We start from the raw sequence: 8909 nt of genomic DNA, 5'->3' as shown, positions 1-8909 counted from the left end.
TAGCCCTAACCTTACCCCTTTTAGCTAACCCTTCCCCTAACCCTTTTAGCTAACCCCTCCCCTAACTTTAACCTAACTCCTAACCTTAACCCCTAGCCACCAAGCTAACGTTAGGAACAACAAATTGGAATTCGTAATATGGCATACGTTTTGCAAATTCATAAAATATTAAACATTTAGCAAATTTGTAACATATGGTACGAATTGCAATTCCTAACATATCATATGAAATGGGTGATGGATGTTCACAAATTAATAAGTACGATATGAAGCATAACATATAATGCAAAAATCAAAAGTCCTTTGAAACCTGATTCAAATTTGATGCTATGTCAAACATTATAGTCCTATGTTATACAGGGGTAAATTGGTGTCAGCTTTTTCTCTCACACACATTGCAGCAAACTTTCGTTCATTACCTAAAGCAGACTGCTGTGCTGTACAAAGTGGCGTGCTCTCTTAAAGCAGCATACCAGATGGAGCTTCTCAGATTTGCGTACAGAAAAATACGAAAAGTCTTGAGACCACATTGGGCAGTGGGATGGGCAGGGGACAGCAGGGGTGAGAGGGGTGGCATAGGAATCTCTTACCTAAAACCCTTTCAAGTAAACTTTCCTGGGTTGGAAAGGCAGTGCATAAAGAGAAGTGAGCTCATATAGATCATATTAAATTACTGCATTACCCTGTAGATTATAGACTCATTTATTTTCATCAGGGGGTTATTGGGCTCATTAGGCCAAATGTCCCCCCAAAACATTTGGTATTTAATAACTAATAACCATGAAATAAAATGTAACTTTTGTACCACTTTGTTACTGCCTGTTTGGAATTCACAAATCACAACATGCTACTGATGCACATTATTTGCATAGCCTTGGGCACAACTTTATAGGATGGTTACTCTGACCTAAAATGTCACAGATTAATATAATTCTGATCATGGACAGGTTCATTATGACTTATTTTGGACACTTGATTGATCAGTTTCAACTAACTTCCACAATATAATCCACCTTCACAAAGGATGCATCTGGTTCCTGATCACTGGTTCCTGACTCACATTCTGTGCTGCTCATTGTTTGGAAGATTGAAATAAAGCATTTCAGGCTATAGTTAAAAATCTCTTAACTAAACACCAAAGATTCCCTACATATGGGAGCACATCACACCTTCTTTGGTGGTGACATTGAAAAATGTAATATTGAGCAGAAAGTTAAGGAAAGAAAGTGTTTTATTGAGCTACAGTGGGTGGGACTGTTGCTGAACTGGCCAGCCGAAATGGCTGCCAAGCTAAATGAGCCACACATTGGTACTGGACCAGAATGACATCATGTTTGTGTCACTGAAAGAGAAAGAGAAAGAGAGAAAGAGAGAAAGAGAAAGAGAAAGAGAGAAAGAGAGAGAGAGAGAGAGAGAGAGAGAGAGAGAGAGAGAGTGAGTATCCATTTCTTTTCAAGTTCCTCAGTGAAAACAATGTCCTGAGAAAATGTCGAATTGGCTTCTTACCAAAATACCGTACGACAGACCACGTGTACACACTGCAAACCCTTATTGACAAACAAACAAATGCAAAGTATTCTCATGCTTTGTGTATTTCAAAAAAGCTTTTGACTCAATTTGGTATGAGGGTCTGCTATACAAACTGATGGCAAGCAGTGTTGGGTAAAAAAATATGGCATTATAAAATCAATGTACACAAACAACACGTGTGCACTTAAAATTGGCAACAAACACACATTTTTCTCAGGGCTGTATGGTGCGACAGGGATACATCTTGAGCCCCACCCTCTTCAACATACACTGAGTGTACAAAACATTAAGAACACTTTCCTAATATTAAGTTTCACCTCCCAACCCCCTTCAGAAAAGCCTCAATTTGTTGGGGCATGGACTCTACAAGGTGTCGAAAGCATTCCACAGGGATGTTGGAACTCCCAGGTAGCGCAGCGGTCTAAGACACTACATTGCAGTGCTAGAGGCATCACTACAGACCTGGGTTCAATCCCAGGCTGTATCACAACCAGCCATGATCATGAGTCCCATATGGCGGTGCACAATTGGGTTAGGGGAGGCTTTACAAGTAGGCTGTCATTGTAAGTAAGAATTTGTTCTTAACTGACTTGCCTAGTTTTTATTTATTTTGACTTCAATGCTTCCCACAGTTGTGTCAAGTTGGCTGGATGTCCTTTGGATGTTGGACCATTCTTGACACATACAGGAAACTGTTGAGTGTGAAAACCCCAGCAGCATTGCAGTTTTTGACACAAACCGGTGCACCTGACTGACACCTACTACCATACGCATTCAAAGGCACTTAAATCTTTATCTTTCCCATTCACCCTTTGAATGGCACACATATACAATCCATGTCTCAACTGTCTCTCAAGGCTTTAAAATCCTTCTATAACCGGTCTCCTCCCCTTCATCAACACTGATTTGAAGTGGATTTAACAAGTGACATCAATAAGGGATGATAGCTTTCACCTGGATTCATCTGGTCAGTCCATGTAATGGAATGAGCAGGTGTCCTTAATGTTTTGTACACTCAGTGTATATATCAATGAATTGGCAAGGGCACTGGAACAGTCTGCAGCACCCAGCCTCACCCTACTGGACTTGGAAATCAAATGTCTACTGTTTGCAGATGATCTGGTGCTTCTTTCCCCAACCAAGGAGGGCCTACAGCAGCACCTAGATCTTCTGCACAGATTCTGTCAGACTTGGGCCATGACAGTGAATCTCAGTAAGACAAAAATAATGGTGGACAGGACAACAAATAGAAATTATTTCTAGACACTGTTGCCCTTGAGCGCACAAAGAACTACACCTACCTCTGCATAAACATCAACACCACAGGTCATTTTCACAAGGCTGTGAACAATCTAAAGAGACAAGGCAAGAAGGACCTTTTACACCATCAAAAGGAACATAGCCTGTCTTCTCTCAACGCCCAGGTCTGCCTATGTGCCACTGCCCACAAAATGAGCTGTACTTCCTCCTTCCAAATGTATTACCATATTAGAGATACATATTTCCCACAGATCACACAGACCCACAAAGAGTTTGAAAACAAATCAAGCATTGATAAACTCCCATATATGTTAGAAGAAATACCGCAGTGTGTAATCACAGCAGCAAGATTTGTGGCCTGTTGCCATGACAAAAGGGAAGCCAGTGGAGCAGAAACAGCATTGTAAATACCACCAATATTTATCTTTTTATCTTCCCCTACTATTTGCACCTTGCTAAAACACTGTACACTGTACATAACAATTGAAATGACTTTACTGTTTTAAATCATTCTTCAGTTCAGTATTTATTATTAAATTCTAATAGTTTATTGTTGATGTTTTGTGTCTTCTGACTTTTGTCTATTGTTTATTTAACTTGCTTTGGCGATGTAAACAGGTTTCTCATGTCCAGTGGTGGGAAAAGTACTCAATTATAAAACTTGAGTAAAAGTAAAGATAGCTTAATAGAAAATGACTCAAGTACAAGTGAAAATCACCCAGTAAAATACTACTTGAGTAAAAGTCTAAAAGTATTTGGTGTTAAATATACTTAAGTATCAATAGTAAATGTAGTTGCTAAAATATACTTAAGTATCAAAAGTAAAGTAAGAATGATTTTAAATGCCTTATATTAAGCAAACCAGAATGCACAATTTTCTTTCTTTTTTAAATTTACAGATAGCCAAGGTCACACTCCAACACTCATCATTTAAAAACAAAGCATTTGTGTTTAGTGACTCCACCAGATCTGAGGCAGTAGGGATGACCAGGGATGTTCTATTGATAAGTGAGGGAATTGGACCATTTTCTGTCCTGCTAAGCATTCAAAATGTATCAAGTACTTTTGGGTGTCAGGGAAAACGTAAGGAGTAAAAAGTACATCATTTTTATAAGGAATGTAGTAGAGTAAAAGTAAAAGTAATCAAAAATATAAATAGTAAAGTACAGATACCGCAAAAAACTACTTAAGTAGTACTTTAAAGAATTTTTACTTTAGTACTTTACACCACTTCCCATGTCAATAAAGCCCATTTGAATTGAGAGAGAGAGAGGCATTCTTTACTAGATGAAAGAAAAAGGAAACCGCACACTGCTCTTAATCTTTGGTGACTTTAATACTCACATGGAAAAGTCCACAGACCCACTCCAAAAGGCTTTCGGAGCCATCATCGACTCAGTGGGTTTTGTCCAACATGTCTCTGGACCCACTCACTGTCACAGTCATACTCTGGACCTAGTTTTGTCCCATGGAATAAATGTTGTGGATCTTAATGTTTTTCCTCATAATCCTGGACTATCGGACCACCATTTTATTACGTTTGCAATTGCAACAAATAATCTGCTCAGACCCCAACCAAGGAACATCAAAAGTCGTGCTATAAATTCACAGACAACACAAAGATTCCTTGATGTCCTTCCAGATTCCCTCTGTCTACCCAATGACGCCAGAGGACAAAAATCAGTTAACCACCTAACTGAGGAACTCAATTTAACCTTGCACAATACCCTAGATGCAGTTGCACCCCTAAAAACTAAAAACATTTCTCATAAGAAACTAGCTCCCTGGTACACAGAAAATACCCGAGCTCTGAAGCAAGCTTCCAGAAAATTGGAATGGAAATGGCGCCACACCAAACTGGAAGTTTAGCTTGGAAAGACAGTACCGTGCAGTACCGAAGAGCCCTTACTGCTGCTCGATCATCCTATTTTTCTAACTTAATTGAGGAAAATAAGAACAATCCGAAATTCCTTTTTGATACTGTCACAAAGCTAACTAAAAAGCAGCATTCCCCACGAGAGGATGGCTTTCACTTTAGCAGTGATAAATTCATGAACTTTGAGGAAAAGATCATGATTATTAGAAAGCAAATTACGGACTCCTCTTTATATCTGCGTATTCCTTCAAAGCTCAGTTGTCCTGAGTCTGCACAACTCTGCCAGGACCTAGGATCAAGAGAGACGCTCAAGTGTTTTAGTACTATATCTCTTGACACAATGATGAAAATAATCATGGCCTCTAAACCTTCAAGCTGCATACTGGACTATTCCAACTAACTACTGAAAGAGCTGCTTCCTGTGCTTGGGCCTCCTATGTTGAACATAATTAACGGCTCTCTATCCACCGGATGTGTACCAAACTCACTAAAAGTGGCAGTAATAAAGCCTCTCTTGAAAAAGCCAAACCTTGACCTAGAAAATATAAAAAACTATCGGCCTATATCGAATCTTCCATTCCTCTCAAATATTTTAGAAAAGGCTGTTGAGCAGCAAGTCACTGCCTTCCTGAAGACAAACAATGTATACGAAATGCTTCAGGTGTTAAATTACCTTTTAATGGCATCAGACCGAGGCTCTGCATCTGTCCTCGTGCTCCTAGACCTTAGTGCTGCTTTTGATACCATCGATCACCACATTCTTTTGGAGAGATTGAAAACCCAAATTGGTCTACACGGACAAGTTCTGGCCTGGTTTAGATCTTATCTGTCGGAAAGATATCAGTTTGTCTCTGTGAATGGTTTGTCCTCTGACAAATCAACTGTAAATTTTAGTTTTCCTCAAGGTTCTGTTTTAGGACCACTATTGTTTTCACTATATATTTTACCTCTTGGGGATGTCATTCGAAAACATAATGTTAACTTTCACTGCTATGCGGATTACACACAGTTGTACATTTCAATGAAACATGGTGAAGCCCCAAAATTGCCCTCGCTAGAAGCATGTGTTTCAGACATAAGGAAGTGGACGGCTGCAAACTTTCTACTTTTAAACTCGGACAAAACAGAGATGCTTGTTCTAGGTCCCAAGAAACAAAGAGATCTTCTGTTGAATCTGACAATTAATCTTAATGGTTATATAAAACTGTGAAGGACCTCGGCGTTACTCTGGACCCTGATCTCTTTTGAAGAACATATCAAGACCATTTCAAGGACAGCTTTTTTCCATCTACGTAACATTGCAAAAATCAGAAACTTTCTGTCCAAAAATGATGCAGAAAAATTAATCCATGCTTTTGTCACATCTAGGTTAGACTACTGCAATGCTCTACTTTCTGGCTACCCGGATAAAGCACTAAATAAACTTCTGTTAGTGCTAAATACGGCTGCTAGAATCCTGACTAGAACCAAAAAATTTGATCATATTACTCCAGTGCTAGCCTCCCTACACTGGCTTCCTGTCAAAGCAAGGGCTGATTTCAAGGTTTTACTGCTAACCTACAAAGCATTACATGGGCTTGCTCCTACCTATCTCTCTGATTTGGTCCTGCTGTACATACCTACACGTATGCTACGGTCACAAGACGCAGGCCTCCTAATTGTCCCTACAATTTCTAAGCAAACAGCTGGAGGCAGGGCTTTCTCCTATAGAGCTCCATTTTTATGGAACGGTACATCGTACATTTTATTGGGTACATCGTACATTTTAATGACCTAAAGCATGACATTTCTACCTTTAGATTTTGTGGCATAGAGAAAGTTAAGATATCAGACAGGGGAGGTGATATTAATAATACTCTGAGTAAAAGAGAATGTTTTAGGATTTTCACCCTCCAGACATTATTTCCTAAAGGTCTTAATGATGAAATGCCTATGTACGTTATGTTGTGAATTTGTACATTAATTATGCCCCTATTTCAGATTACTGATGTTTTTCGTACGATGTACCCAATGATTCATGAGAAACTTGTTCGGTAGGTCTATGTCCTCATTGTGGTTTTACAGACGTGTTTAATACGTCTTATTTACACACTTTATTCAAATATTTATGAAATGCATATTGTTATATTTGGTAGCTCTTATTTGTTTTTCCCTTTGCCTCCAACCCCTTTCCATGTGTGGAACAGATGTGGGTGGGTCTATGTCTACATAAGGGTGCTAATTTAAAAACTCACAAAAGCTCTGACGAAGGCCGTGAGGCCGATACGTAAGTTTATTAAAGATCAGTGATACTATCAAGAGCAGTGTGCAGTTTCCTTTTTCTTTCATCTTGGTCAACTGTTACTATGCACCTGCAAAAAATATTGCTCAGATGTGCGAGTGCCTTTTGAATTTTTATTCTTTAGTAGACTGCCATAGGCAAAGAACAGGGTGAAACTGAGCCATTAATCTGCCAGTCTAAATCAAATGTCTAGACATGATTTACACAGCTAAACAAAGCCTCAAAATAAATAAATTGCACCCTGAATAGGTACTTTAGCTACTGGTGGAGCCATTTAACCTTTATAGAAGCATTATTACTAATACACCATTATTTACTGTACATTGAAGGACACTTTCCACTTTTTAGAGACAGATGAGTGAGGATGATCACAGGAACCCACGTTACTTAGATACACTAGTAAGACAAGGACAGGATATACAGTTGAAGTCGGAAGTTTACATACACCTTAGCCAAATACATTTAAACTCAGTTTTTCACAATTCCTGACATGTAATCCTAGTAAAAATTCCCTGTCTTAGGTCAGTTAGGATCACCACTTCATTTGAAGAATGTGAAATGACAGAATAATAGTAGCAAGAATGATTTATTTCAGCTTTTATTTCTTTCATTACATTCCCAGTGAGTCAGAAGTTTACATAGACTCAATTAGTATTTAAGAGCATTGACTTTAAATAGTTTAACTTGGGTCAAACAAGTCAGGTAGCCTTCCATAAGCTTCCCACAATAAGTTGGGTGAATTTTGGCCCATTCCTCCTGACAGAGCTGGTGTAACTGAGTCAGGTTTGAAGGCCTCCTTGTTCGTACACACTTTTTCAGTTCTGCCCACAAATGTTCTGTAGAATTTAGGGCAGGGCTTTGTGATGGCCACTCCAATACCTTGACTTTGTTGTCCTTGAGCCATTTTACCATAACTTTGGAAGTAGGCTTGGGATCATTGTCCATTTGGAAGACCGATTTACAACCAAGCTTTAACTTCCTGACTGATGTCTTGAGATGTAGCTTCAATATATCCAGATAATTTTCAATCCTCATGATGCCATCTATTTTGTGAAGTGCACCAGTCTCTCCTGCAGCAAAGCACCCCCACAACATGATGCTGCCACCCCCGTGCTTCACGGTTGGGATGGTGTTCTTTGGATTGCAAGCCTTTTTCCTCCAAACATAACGATGGTCATTATGACCAAACAGTTCTATTTTTGTTTCATCAAACCAGAGGACATTTCTCCAAAATGTACAATCCTTCTCCCCATGTGCAGTTGCAAACCGTAGTGTGGCTCTTTTATGGCGGTTTTGGAGAAGTGTCTTCTTCCTTGCTGAGCGGCATTTCAGGTTATGTCGTTTTGGACTCGTTTTACTGTGGCTATAGATACTTTGTCCCTGTTTCCTCCAGCATCTTCACAAGGTCCTTTGCTGTTGTTCTGGGATTGATTTGCATTTTTCGCACCAAAGTACATTCAACTCTAGGAGACAGAACGCGTCTCCTTCCTGAGTAGTATGACACGCTGCGTGGTCCCATGGTGTTTATACTTGCGTACTATTGTTTGTACAGATGAACGTGGTGCCTTCAGGCGTTTGGAAATTGCTCCTAAGGATGAACCCAGAGGTCTACAACTTTTTTCTGAGGTCTTGGCTGATTTCTTTTGATTTTCCCATGATGTCAAGGAAAGAGGCACTGAGTTTGAAGGTAGGCCTTGAGATACATCCACAGGTACACCTCCAATTGACTCAAATTATGTCAATTGGCCTATCAGAAGCTTCTATAGTCATGACATCATTTTCTGGATTTTTTCAAGCTGTTTAAAGGCAGTCAACTTAGTGTATGCAAACATCTGACCCACTGGAATTGTGATACAGTGAGTTATTAGTTAAATAATCTGTCTGTAAACAATTGTTGGAATAATTACTTGTGTCAGTCACAAAGTAGATGTCCTAACCGACTTGCCAAAACTATAGTTTGTT

Source organism: Oncorhynchus mykiss, chromosome 1 (genome assembly GCF_013265735.2).
Source record: "Oncorhynchus mykiss isolate Arlee chromosome 1, USDA_OmykA_1.1, whole genome shotgun sequence".
Lineage (NCBI taxonomy): Eukaryota > Metazoa > Chordata > Actinopteri > Salmoniformes > Salmonidae > Oncorhynchus > Oncorhynchus mykiss.
This window is presented reverse-complemented; position numbering follows the sequence as displayed.